Here is a 12823-nt window from a genome sequence, read left to right as displayed (position 1 = left end):
ACCCCTCCAACCCCTTCACCCCTCCGTCTGTGTGACTGCCTGCAACCCCTTCACCCCTCCGTCTGTGTGACCCCTTCACCCCTCCATCTGTGTGACCCCTTCACCCCTCCGTCTGTGTGACCCCTCCAACCCTTTCACCCCTCCCTGTCTGTGTGACCCCTCCAACCCCTTCACCCCTCCGTCTGTGTGACCCCTCCAACCCCTCCCTCTGTGTGACCCCTCCAACCCCTCCGTCTGTGTGACCCCTCCAACCCCTTCACCCCTCCGTCTGTGTGACCCCTCCAGCCCTCCCTGTCTGTGTGACCCCTCCAACCCCTTCACCCCTCCGTCTGTGTGACCGCCTGCAACCCCTTCACCCCTCCGTCTGTGTGACCCCTTCACCCCTCCGTCTGTGTGACCGCCTGCAACCCCTTCACCCCTCCGTCTGTGTGACCCCTCCAACCCCTTCAGCCCTCCCTGTCTGTGTGACCCCTCCAACCCCTTCACCCCTCCGTCTGTGTGACTGCCTGCAACCCCTTCACCCCTCCGTCTGTGTGACCCCTTCACCCCTCCATCTGTGTGACCCCTTCACCCCTCCGTCTGTGTGATCCCTCCAACCCTTTCACCCCTCCCTGTCTGTGTGACCCCTCCAACCCCTTCACCCCTCCGTCTGTGTGACCCCTCCAACCCCTCCGTCTGTGTGACCCCTCCAACCCCTTCACCCCTCCGTCTGTGTGACCCCTCCAACCCCTCCCTCTGTGTGACCCCTCTAACCCCTCCGTCTGTGTGACCCCTCCAACCCCTTCGTCTGTGTGACCCCTCCAACCCCTTCAGCCCTCCCTGTCTGTGTGACCCCTCCAACCCCTTCACCCCTCCGTCTGTGTGACCGCCTGCAACCCCTTCACCCCTCTGTCTGTGTGACCCCTTCACCCCTCCGTCTGTGTGACCCCTCCAACCCCTTCAGCCCTCCGTCTGTGTGACCCCTCCAACCCCTTCACCCCTCCCTGTCTGTGTGACCCTTCCAACCCCTTCAGCCCTCCCCGTCTGTGACCCCTCCAACCCCTTCACCCCTCCGTCTGTGTGACCCCTCCAAACCCTAAACCCCTCCCTGTCTGTGTGACCCCTCCAACCCCTTCAGCCCTCCGTCTGTGTGACCCCTCCAACCCCTTCACCCCTCCCTGTCTGTGTGACCCTTCCAACCCCTTCAGCCCTCCCCGTCTGTGACCCCTCCAACCCCTTCACCCCTCCGTCTGTGTGACACCTCCAACCCCTCCCTGTCTGTGTGTATGACCCCTCCACCCCTCCGTGACCACCTGTAACCCCTTCACCCCTCCCTGTCTGTGTGACACCTCCAACCCCTCCCTGTCTGTGTGTATGACCCCTCCACCCCTCCGTGACCACCTGCAACCCCTTCACCCCTCCCTGTCTGTGTGACCCCTCCAACCCCTCCCTATCTGTGTGTGACCCCTCCACCCCTCCGTGACCACCTGCAACCCCTTCACCCCTCCCTGTCTGTGTGACCCCTCCAACCCCTCCCGGTCTGTGTGACCCCTCCAACCCCTTCACCCCTCCCTGTCTGTGTGACCCCTCCAACCCCTTCACCCCTCCACTCCTCCCTATCTGTGTGTGTGACCCCTCCACCCCTCCGTGACCACCTGCAACCTCTTCACCCCACTGTCTGTGTGACCCCTCCAACCCCTTCACCCCTCCCTGTCTGTGTGACCCCTCCAACCCCTTCAGCCCTCCCTGTCTGTGTGACCCCTCCAACCCCTTCACCCCTCCGTCTGTGTGACCCCTCCAACCCCTCCGTCTGTGTGACCCCTCCAACCCCTTCACCCCTCCGTCTGTGTGACCCCTCCAACCCCTCCCTCTGTGTGACCCCTCCGTCTGTGTGACCGCCTGCAACCCCTTCACCCCTCTGTCTGTGTGACCCCTTCACCCCTCCGTCTGTGTGACCCCTCCAACCCCTTCACCCCTCCGTCTGTGTGACCCCTCCAACCCCTTCAGCCCTCCCTGTCTGTGTGACCCCTCCAACCCCTTCACCCCTCCGTCTGTGTGACCCCTCCAACCCCTTCACCCCTCCATCTGTGTGACCCCTCCAACCCCTTCAGCCCTCCCTGTCTGTGTGAACCCTCCAACCCCTTCACCCCTCCGTCTGTGTGACCGCCTGCAATCCTTTCACCCCTCTCTGTCTGTGTGACCCCTCCAACCCCTTCACCCCTCCCTGTCTGTGTGACCCCTCCAACCCCTTCAGCCCTCCCTGTCTGTGTGACCCCTCCAACCCCTTCACCCCTCCGTCTGTGTGACCCCTCCAACCCCTCCGTCTGTGTGACCCCTCCAACCCCTTCACCCCTCCGTCTGTGTGACCCCTCCAACCCCTCCCTCTGTGTGACCCCTCCAACCCCTTCACCCCTCCGTCTGTGTGACCGCCTGCAACCCCTTCACCCCTCTGTCTGTGTGACCCCTTCACCCCTCCGTCTGTGTGACCCCTCCAACCCCTTCACCCCTCCGTCTGTGTGACCCCTCCAACCCCTTCACCCCTCCGTCTGTGTGACCCCTCCAACCCCTTCACCCCTCCCTGTCTGTGTGACCCCTCCAACCCCTTCAGCCCTCCCCGTCGGACCCAGTTTTGGGGTTCAAGATTCAGGGTCACAGTTTAAAGTCAGGCTGGCTTCCCGATTCGGACTCAAGGTTCAGGGTTGAACGGCGACCGGGGTCAGAGTTCGGGGTCAGGACCCGTTGCCGCCACTCGGACTGAGCGCGCACGCAGCGGCCGCACGGCGCCGTGACGTCAGGCAGGAAGATGGTGACGAGGGCCGGTGGTGCGCGTGACGTCAGCGCGTCGGGACCGTGGAGGAAAAGAGAGGCGGGAAAACTGGAGAGTGAAGAAGTGAGTGAGGAAGTGGGATTGGAGGCGGGTGGGTGAGAGGAGGTGACTGCTCCAGGTACAAACTACCCCGAACCCCTCCCCTCTGATCATTCCTCCTCCAAACTCCTCTCCCCTCCCGTTCCCCGCACTTCGTTCCTCCTCCATCTCGGTCAACACTCCCTCCTTCCGTCCCCTTACCCCCACTCCCTCATCCCTCCCCCTCACTACTCACCCCTCCCCTCTCCTCTTCCCTCTCACCCTTCACCTCTCTCCCCTTACCCCCACTTCCTCATCCCTCCCCCTCACTACTCACCCCTCCCCTCTCCTCTTCCCTCTCACCCTTCACCTCTCTCCCCTTACCCCCACTCCCTCATCCCACCCCCTCACTACTCACCCCTCCCCTCTCCTCTTCCGTCTCACCCTTCACCTCTCCCCTTACCCCCACTCCCTCATCCCACCCCCCTCTCCTCACCCCTCCCCTCTCCTCACCCCTCCCCTCTCCTCACCCCTCCCCTCTCCTCACCCCTCCCCTCTCTTCCATCTCACCCTTCACCTCTCCCCTTACCCCCACTCCCTCATCCCACCCCCTCACTACTCACCCCTCTCCTCACCCTCTCCTCTCCTCTTCCCTCTCACCACCTCTCTCCCCCTACCCCCACTCCCTCATCCCACCCCTCTCTACTCATCCCTCCCCTCTGCTCTTCCCTCTCACCCCTTCACGCCTCCCTCCTCCCACCCCCTCACCCATCCAAACCATCCTCCCTCACTACTCACCCCTCCCCTCTCCTCTTCCCTCTCACCTTTCACCACTCTCCCCTACCCCCTCACCCATCCAAACCATCCTCCCTCCCCATCCACCCTTCCCTCCTTGTCCCTCTCCACCCTTCCACTCTACCCCTCCCCTCACCCCATCCTCGCTCTTTCCGAACCTCACCCCCTCCCCTCTCGCCATTTGTTACAGATTATGGAGGAGCCAGTGACTGTGCTGAGGAACTGGGTGTTGAAGATGGGTCGTCCCACCCGGGATTTGCCGTCGGATGCTGCTCTCCGCAAGTAGGCCCGATGCTGGGCTGTGTGTGTCAGTCCATTTATACACCCTCCACCCCACCTCACTGATATCCCCCGGGTTTGTGTGTCTGGGTGTCTCTCACTTTCTCCCCTTCCCACCCTCCTCTTCGCTTGTCTCACTACCTCTCTCCCATTCACCCTCCTTGCTGCTTTCCCTCTCTCACCCTCCCTATTCTCCGTAGGTGTCTCTCCCTTTCCCATGACATTGTGTGGTTCCTGGTCTTGATTATCGCTGGCGAAGGAAGTGCAGAGATAATTTGCTTCTTACCAGGACATGAGAGTGAAACCAGAACCAATGGCCATTGGCTAGAGTCCATTATTAAAGATGAAATAGTGGCATATCTAGATAGCAGTGATAGGATTGGGCCGAGCCAGCTGGGATTTACCAAGGGTAAATCATGCTTGACTAATCTATTGGAGTTTTTCGAGGATGTAACCAGGAAGTTAGACAAGGGAGATCCAGTGGATGTAGTGCACCTCGATTTTCAGAAGGCATTTGATAAGGTCCCACATAGGAGATCGGTGGGTAAAATCAAAGCTCATGGCATTGGAGGGAAGATATTGACATGGATAGAAAACTGGTTGGCAGATAGAAAGCAAAGGGTAACGGTGAATAGGTGTTTTTCGGAATGGCAGGTGGTGACTAGAGGGGTGCCACAGGGCTCGGTATTGGGACCACAGCTGTTTATGATTTACATCAATGATTTAGATGAAGGCATAGAGAATAACATCAGCAAGTTTGCTGATGATGCTAAGCTGGGTGGCAGTGTGACATGTGATGAGGATGTTAGGAGAATTCAGGGTGACTTGGATAGGCTGGGTGAATGGGCAGATACTTGGCAGATGACGTTTAATGTGAATAAGTGTGAGGTTATCCACTTTGGGAATAAGTACAGGAAGGCAGAGTATTAACTGAACAGTGTAGAGTTAGGTAAGGGAGAAATACAAAGAGATCTAGGAGTCCTTGTTCAGTCACTGAAGGTGAATGAGCAAGTGCAGCAGGCAGTGAAGAAGGCTAATGGAATGTTGGCTTTTATTACAAAGGGAATTGAGTACAAGAACAAGGAAATCCTCTTGCATTTGTACAGGACCCTGATGAAACCACACCTGGAGTATTGTGTACAGTTTTGGTCTCCAGGGTTAAGGAAGGACATCCTGGCTGTAGAGGAAGTGCAGTGTAGATTCACGAGGTTAATTCCTCGGATGTCTGGACTGTCTTACGCAGAGAGGTTAGAGAGACTGGGCTTGTACATGCTGGAAGTAAGGAGATTGAGAGGGGATCTGATTGCAACATATAAGATTATTAAGGGATTGGGCAAGATAGAGACAGGAAATATGTTCCAGATGCTGGGAGAGTCCAGTACCAGAGGGCATGGTTTGAGAATAAGGGGTAGGTCATTTAGGACAGAGTTAAGGAAAAACTTCTTCTCCCAGAGAATTGTGGGGGTCTGGAATGCACTGCCTCGGAAGGCAGTGGAGGCCAATTCTCTGGATGCTTTCAAGAAGGAGCTAGATAGGTTTCTTATGGATAGGGGAATCAAGGGATATGGGGACAAGGCAGGAACCGGGTATTGATAGTAGATGATCAGCCATGATCTCAAAAAGGCGGCACAGGCTCGAAGGGCCGAATGGTCTACTTCTGCACCTATTGTCTATTGTCTATAAGTGGGCTCCTAGAAAAGGTGCCCAACATTGCAACTGGATAGCAAAGATCACTGGGATTGAACATGGATATGAGGGGCTGGTAGTCTGTCACTAGAGGGAACTTTTGCCATAGAGTTAGTGGTGGAACTGCTTTATTCCCTGTGCTAGACAAAGGGCCTCTCAGTCGTTCTGTGAGGAATTGCATTCAGTGATCATCATCGATTATAAAGCAAATAGAATCGAATGTTCAGAGCCATCTTTCATAGTGTGTGACAAGACAGCTCCAATGCCATAAGGGGACACATTGCATGCCAGTCTGATGGGTAGAAATTGGTGATAACGGGTGAGCAGTTCATCTGATATTATTAGCCCCTTTGTTTCCTAGAACAGTCTTTCACAACTTTCTGACCATTTCCACTTTGCTCCTGTCTGCAACAGTGTGTTCCATGGGTGCAGCACTGTCACAATGTTTGGGACAAACAGTTGGTTGTAGTTTACAGGGTCCAAGTATGACCTGAGTTGTGACACATTTTCTGGTTTGGGTGCCTGTAACACTGCTTCCATCATCTCTTGTGACTTGTGTCAGCCATTACTTGTCAATGACATGACCTCATGTCATGGTCCCTTCTGGCACCTGGCTATCTTCCTCAGGAATTGGGCCTTAATCACCTTGTTTAGTTCCCAATCGTTCCCAGGTTCCACTAACTACAAACACCTGCTTTCCATCAGCAAATGCAGTTTAAAAATCCTGTGACCACAACAAGGAGCTGCCAATTCATTGGTCGACTTGTGTACGAGTAACCTTGTTCCATGGCTCTCAGGACTGTCAGTTCTAAGTCTAGCATCGTTCCTGAATTCTCTACTAAAACCAGGACTCCGGGTAAAGACTCCCTTGGCTCCCATTCCACACTCGCTACAACGGTAACGCCTCCCGACTCGGCCTTGCTCCCGTGTTCAGCTCTTGTGTTCGTTCCACTGCCACGTTCTTGCAACAAGAATATTTCATTTTGAAAATCTCACGTTTGTCTCTCTGCGTGCAGACTATACTCACTCAGCCTGGTGAGCACCAGGTTCTGGAGGTGCTCTTCACCATCTTGGCCAGACACCAGGATGTCGTCAAGGTAACATTGTGTTCCTGGGATATCCTGGAGCACTTGGTCCATTGCTTTTTGCCAAATTGCAGGAGAATGCCAAAGACTATGCGGGAAGAGACCCTTGAGAGTGCTGATTGTGAGGAACTTCCTGCTTGACTCCTCAATCTCCATTTGCAGATAGGCTTGTGACAAGGCAATCTGTGAAAACCTCTCTCCACCTGCCAAAGATACCTCCCCCCCCCCCCCCCTCCTATTTGTACGTTCCAGCAGCCACTAAACAAAGTGCAGTGACTTTCTTTACCTCATCCACATCGTTAGCGTTACACTACATTTGAACCCTCTGGATATACCGTTCCCAGTTCTCTTTAGCACCATCAATTCATCAACTTTCCAGACTAAGGCCATCGTCACTTTATTTTTATTTTAGCTTTACCATTTGTGCGTCTCTCGCTGTATACTGTGCACTATTCTTCACATGTGCTTTTCTCGCACCGGTGACCACTGCCTCCGTAGTGGTTCACTCGTGTCTCGTTGTCTCTCTCCCTTCCTCCCAATGTTGTCCTCTCGTAACTATCGGTGCAGTTGGTGACATTCCGGTTCGTACTCGTAAATCTGCGGTGTCTGTACCAAGTAACTAAAGACACGCTCTCGGAGTATGAACACTTTGTGGAGAACAACAATTTAATGTGAATTATCAGTGAATAATTAGTGCCGAGAGTCTTTGCGTTAAAGGAAATAGATCCACACATTACACTTTGCTCTCACGCCCCCAATCTGGGAAAGACTCACGAACTATCGACGCCTCTCCAAACGCTGAGGAGCTGATGGAAAACCCGTTCACTACCTGTCAATCGATCGGCGGCTCCATTGCGATATCTCGGCCGAATGATGGAGCTCCCCTGCACATGGATGCCGTGCCCCTGCTCGCACTGTCAGGTATCGTGCTGGTTTGTTGTTTGCGGTTCGCCACAGAGAGCGGAGCTCGGAGATGGTGGCGTTTATTCTACTGTACTATTGTCGTACTTACTCTGTGCCTGAGTTGGGACTGTCCGGTCACCCCTCAGCTCCAGGGAAACGGTGCCAGACTATCCAGTCTCTCCTGAAAACTCTCACCCTCCGATCCCAGTGACATCCTGGTGAATCTTTCCTGCATCCACTCCAGCTCAATGACATCCATCCTATCGCTGGGTGACCAGAACCGCTCACAATTCTCCAAATGCGGTCTGTCTGACGTCTTCAACACACCGACCCAAACTCTTTTATCGATAACCCAGCCTCTTGGACAAATGTAGTCAAATATTTAGTTTCACAACCTTAAGACAACCGATCCCACCTTCAGAGATCGCCACCGTCCGGGCCTTGCCATTTTCCCACAGCTCCCACTGGCCAGGACGTCCCGCACCATCGGGTTCAGGAGCAGCTACTTCCCTTTAACCCTTCACTAGGTTCCTGAACCAACTGGCACCACCCTGATCACTACAGTATCGGAACACTGTGATCACTTTGCACCACAATGGTCTTGGTCTTATTTTGTTCCTAGTGTATTCTTGTAAAAATTGTGTATGTTGTGTGTAATTTATTGTGAACCCTGCTTGTATGACGCCATTTGCCAGTGATGCAGCTGCAAGTGGGTTTTTCATTACACCTGAGTGTACACGGACTTGTGCCAATGACAGTAAACTGGACTTTGAATAAGTTTGGGACGGTATAAAGGGTCAAACCTGGTCAGAATTTTTCTTTTGAAACAAAAAAAATTACCCGGTTTGCTAAACATCTAAATGAAAAAAATGAGCTCCCACTGCAGATACATGGTCAGTATGTTTGTAGATGGTTCATTGAATCGGAGACCAATTTATTAGGTACACTTTGATGATGTTCGCATCTAATCAGCCAATCATGTGGTTCATTGAATCAGAGACCAGTTGAAGTGCTTGGACTGTAGCAGGAGACCTTGAACGTAAACTCAATGGCCATTTTATTAGACACAGGAGATACCTGATAGAGTGTCTGCTGAGGGTAAGGTGGTGTTGTAGTGGATGGAGAGGAAGATGCTGAGGAGGCCGTCCCTGTTGCACGAGATGCTTTGTGCAGGTGAACGGCTTCAAGGAGGAAGGACCGAGACTCCCGTGGGAGACCCGTCTGTCTGAGATGATCTCGAGCGACATTCGGAAGGTGGTGTGGGTGAAGGTTACAGACAATTCAAGATGACCTCTAATTTGTGTGCACATTAACCTGTTTGATTATAATGGACCCTTTCTTTAATAACTCTTTGGTTAAATTAACGTTCATCAATATACTTTCTTTATAATTGTATGCAGGGTACCGTCTGTTATTTCTTGCCAATGGGCGATAGATAACGGGTGGGGGGGGTGAGTAAATCACACGGCATTCACACAAACCGGGGTTTGGGTGGGCGAGTCATCCCAACCTCATGGGATTGGCGGGACCAGAGTCATATATAACCTCGAGGTACGGAGCCTGGGAAAGGTGGTTTCCTTGCCGCGGAGTCCAGTGGCTGTCAGCGAGGGGAGAATTCAGGGAGTGAGGTAGGAAGTCAAAAAGCAGGACGTCCAGGATAGTAATCTCAGGATTGCTGCCTGTGTCACATGGGAACACGCACAAGAATAGCATGATATCACTGTGTGGCTGAGAGAATGGTGTAGGGGCAGGGCTTCAGATTCCTGGATCATTGGGGCATTTTCTGGGGCAGCTACAACCTGCACAAAAAGGATGGTTACACCTAAACCCAAAGGGGTCCAATGTCCTTGCAGGTAGGTTTAATAGAGCTGTTAGGGAGGGTTTAAAATAATTTGGCAGGGGGGTGGGAACTGAGGTGATGGGGCTGAGGAAGGGGAAAACAGAAATAAGTGAAAGATAGAGTGCAACGGAGATGATAGAAAGAACAGGCAGGAGATGAGGCATAGTCACGGCCAGTGGGGTGAGTTACAGGGCAATAGAGGCATTGAGCAGTTAAAACAAAGTAACAAACACTGGACTGAAAGTGACAAGAAAGAGTTAGATAGCAGAGCCAAGGAATACGAGGAGAAGGCAGAAATGGGGTACTGATTGTGGATGATCAGCCATGTTCACATTGAATGGTGGTGCTGGCTCGAAGGGCCGAATAGCCTACTCCTGCACCAATTGGGAACACTGATCACAATATGATCGAGTTCACCTTGAAATCTGAGAAGAAGAAACTAAATTCCCATGTGTCAGTCTTTCAGTGGTATGAAGGAAATTACAATGGCATGAGAAGGGAACTGGCCAAAGTTGACTGGAAAGGGACACTAGGAAGGACAGCAGAGCAGCAATGGCTGGGATTTCTGCGAAAAATGAAATAAGCGCAAGTCAGATATATTCCGAATAAGAAGAAATTTTCAAATGAAAGGCGGACTCTACCGTGGCTGACAAGTCAGAGCCAAAGTAGGAGCAAAAGAGAGGGCATACATGGCAGCCAAAGCTAGTGGGAAGATTGGGAAGCTTCTAAAAACTTGCAAAATGAAACTAAGAAGGTCATTAGAAAGGAAAAGTTGAATTATGAAAGGAAGCTGGTGATTAATATCAAAGAAGATACTAAAAGATTTTTTAAGTATAAAAGGGTAAAAGAGGGTGTGGTTAGATATAACACCAATGGAAAATGGCATTGGAGATGGTGTAATGAGAAACACAGAGATGGCAGAGGAACTGAATGTGTATTTTGGATCAGTCTTCACAGTGGAAGACATTTGCAGTAGACCGGACATTCGAGAGTGTCAGGGAAGTGAAATATGTGCATAAAGATTATGCCTGAGAAGGTGCTCAGGCAGCTTAATGGTCTGAGGGTGGGTAAATCTCCTGGACCTGAGGGAATGCACCCTTGGGTTCTGAAGGAAGTAGCTGGAGAGATTGCGGGGGGTTTAACAATGATCTTTCAAGAGTTGATAGATTCTGGCATTGTACCGGATGAATGGAAGATTGCAAATGTTACTCCGCTTTATGCGAAGGGTGGGGGGCAGCAGAAAGGAAACGATAGACCTGTTAACCTGACATCAGAGGTTGGGAAGTCGTTGGAATCGATTGTAAGGGATGAGATTACGGAATACCTGGAGACACATGGCAAGATAGGCCAAAGCCAGCATGGTTTCCTGAAAGGAAAATCCTGCCTGACAAACCGACTGCAATTCTTTGAGGAAATTACAAGCCGGGTAGACAAAGGAGATGCACATGAGGCTGCTTAGCAGGATAAGAGCCCATGGAATTACAGGGATGTTTCTAGCATGGGTGGAGCATTGGCTGGTCGGCAGAAAAGAGAGGGGAATGAAGGGATCCTATTCTGTCTGGCTGCCGGTTACCAGTGGAGTTCCACAGGGGTCGGTGTTGGAACCGCTACCTTTTACAATGTCTGTCAATGATTCGGACTGTGGGATTAGTGGATTTGTGGCTAAATTTGCCGATGATACAAAGATAGGTGGAGGAGCGGGTAGTGTTGAGGAAACAGAGGCCCTGCAGAGGGACTTAGATAGTTTATGGGAATGGGCAAAGAAGTGGTAAATGAAAGACAATGTTGGAAAGTGTATGGTCATGCACTTTTTGGAAGAAATAAATGGGCAGACTATTAACTAGATGGGGAGAGAATTCAAAATGCAGAAATGCAAAGATATTTGGGAGTCCTTGTGCAGGATATCCTAAAGGTTAACCTCCAGGTTGAGTCAGTGGTGAAGAAGGTGAATGCAATGTTGGGATTCATTTCTGGAGGTATGGAATAAAGAGCAGGGAAAACTTTCCAAGTTTTCCCAGGTGTAGCCCAACCTCTTGGTGTATCCTTCCGTTCCCAGGGATGACGTCTTTGGTATTTCTGTATCACTGGGTTGTTATGGGATGGCGTTGCTAGCCCCATGCCAACCTTTGTCTTTTCATAGCCGGGGTTGGAACTGTCCGTGGCAGAGATTTTCCCCTAAGGTAGGTGTATCAACAACAAGGTTTCAGCAGAGAGACTTGTGATGTAAGAATGTTAGAGAGAGAGGGTGCTGGTTCTCTGGTTATTTTCTGATCCCTGGTATTCTTCCAGGAGTCAGTACTGGCGAGCAGTCTTAATTCTATCAATGGTTTATTTTAAAGTGGAAGCAAACATACAAAGACTAAGCAAGCTCAATAAAAAGCTGAGAAATGAAGCTAAGGAGGAGGAAAAGCAATCAGAAGCTGAAGATAAAAGATGAGACGACGAAGTAAAGATGGTGCATCTGAAAAATCCATCACTTCTATAATCAAGATAAGAAAAATTCCTCAGATAAAATAGATGGTTGCACAATTACATCACCTGGGTAACGTGCTAATACTTAGCCAATGAAAAATGAGAAAGGTGATAAACCGTTAGTTTATCTGCTATATCGCTTTCTGCCAGTGAGTGTGGATGAACCACCATATACCATGAAAAATCCGTGAGTTTGTTAAAGAATTGAAATTATGATCAAATTAAAACTGTAGTTAAAATACAAATGATTAAGCTACACTTTAGTCTTTCATTAAGTTATCTGACATCTTATACAATGCATTGATAATACAGTGGTTTCACACAGGATTTTGGTATCTGGAATGGGCTGGTGGAGTCAGACATAGTCAGAGACATTTAGATCCATACGTCAGGATACAAGGCATAATGGGGACTACTGGGGTTAGCATAGATGGACCAAAGAGGTCAGTGGAGGATGTTGGGCTGGAAGGCCAGTTTCTATACTGTAACCACGTTATTCCAATAAATGTGAATCAGAACATAACATCAGTAAAATCTTAGGAATTCATATCAAACCCCATGTTGTTTAAAGTAATATTATCTGTAAGCTGGGTATCAAACGTGAAAATGGTGAAATTTCATGCTTAGAGGGTTAAGATGAATCTTAAACTTCATCTTAAACAGGGTTAAGATGAAGACCGGTTAAATCGCATTTGACATTGAGGGAGGGCTTTCTGGGGGTGTGTTCCTCTCAAACTCAATCAATCAATCTTCCAGAGGACTGAGGGCAACAGGTCCAGTATTTTGTTTGTGTCTGCATGCTGGGTGATTTTGTGATCACTGGTTATTCAGAAGTCAAGGATGAAGCATAACAATTATTGCTTCTGATTCTTTTATTAAGTGTTACAAGAACAAAGAAAAATAAAGAGCAAAAAGAAAAGAAACCATAAAAGAATATGT

At 50.7% G+C, this 12823-nt stretch overlaps 1 long non-coding RNA gene across 1 annotated transcript; it reads left to right on the top strand.

Annotated features, from left to right (window-relative positions):
* The first annotated feature begins 2795 nt into the window (after window positions 1-2795).
* LOC132390358 (uncharacterized) lies at window positions 2796-12057 on the top strand. The gene is made up of 3 exons (XR_009510878.1): window positions 2796-2869; window positions 3810-3901; window positions 11752-12057. It is a non-coding gene; the product is annotated as an uncharacterized LOC132390358 (long non-coding RNA).
* The last annotated feature ends 766 nt before the right edge of the window (window positions 12058-12823 follow it).

The sequence above is a fragment of the Hypanus sabinus genome, unplaced genomic scaffold (assembly GCF_030144855.1).
Source record: "Hypanus sabinus isolate sHypSab1 unplaced genomic scaffold, sHypSab1.hap1 scaffold_879, whole genome shotgun sequence".
Classification (NCBI taxonomy): Eukaryota; Metazoa; Chordata; class Chondrichthyes; order Myliobatiformes; family Dasyatidae; genus Hypanus; species Hypanus sabinus.
Note: the sequence above shows the minus strand (reverse complement) of the source record. Positions and strands in the feature narration are given on the sequence as shown.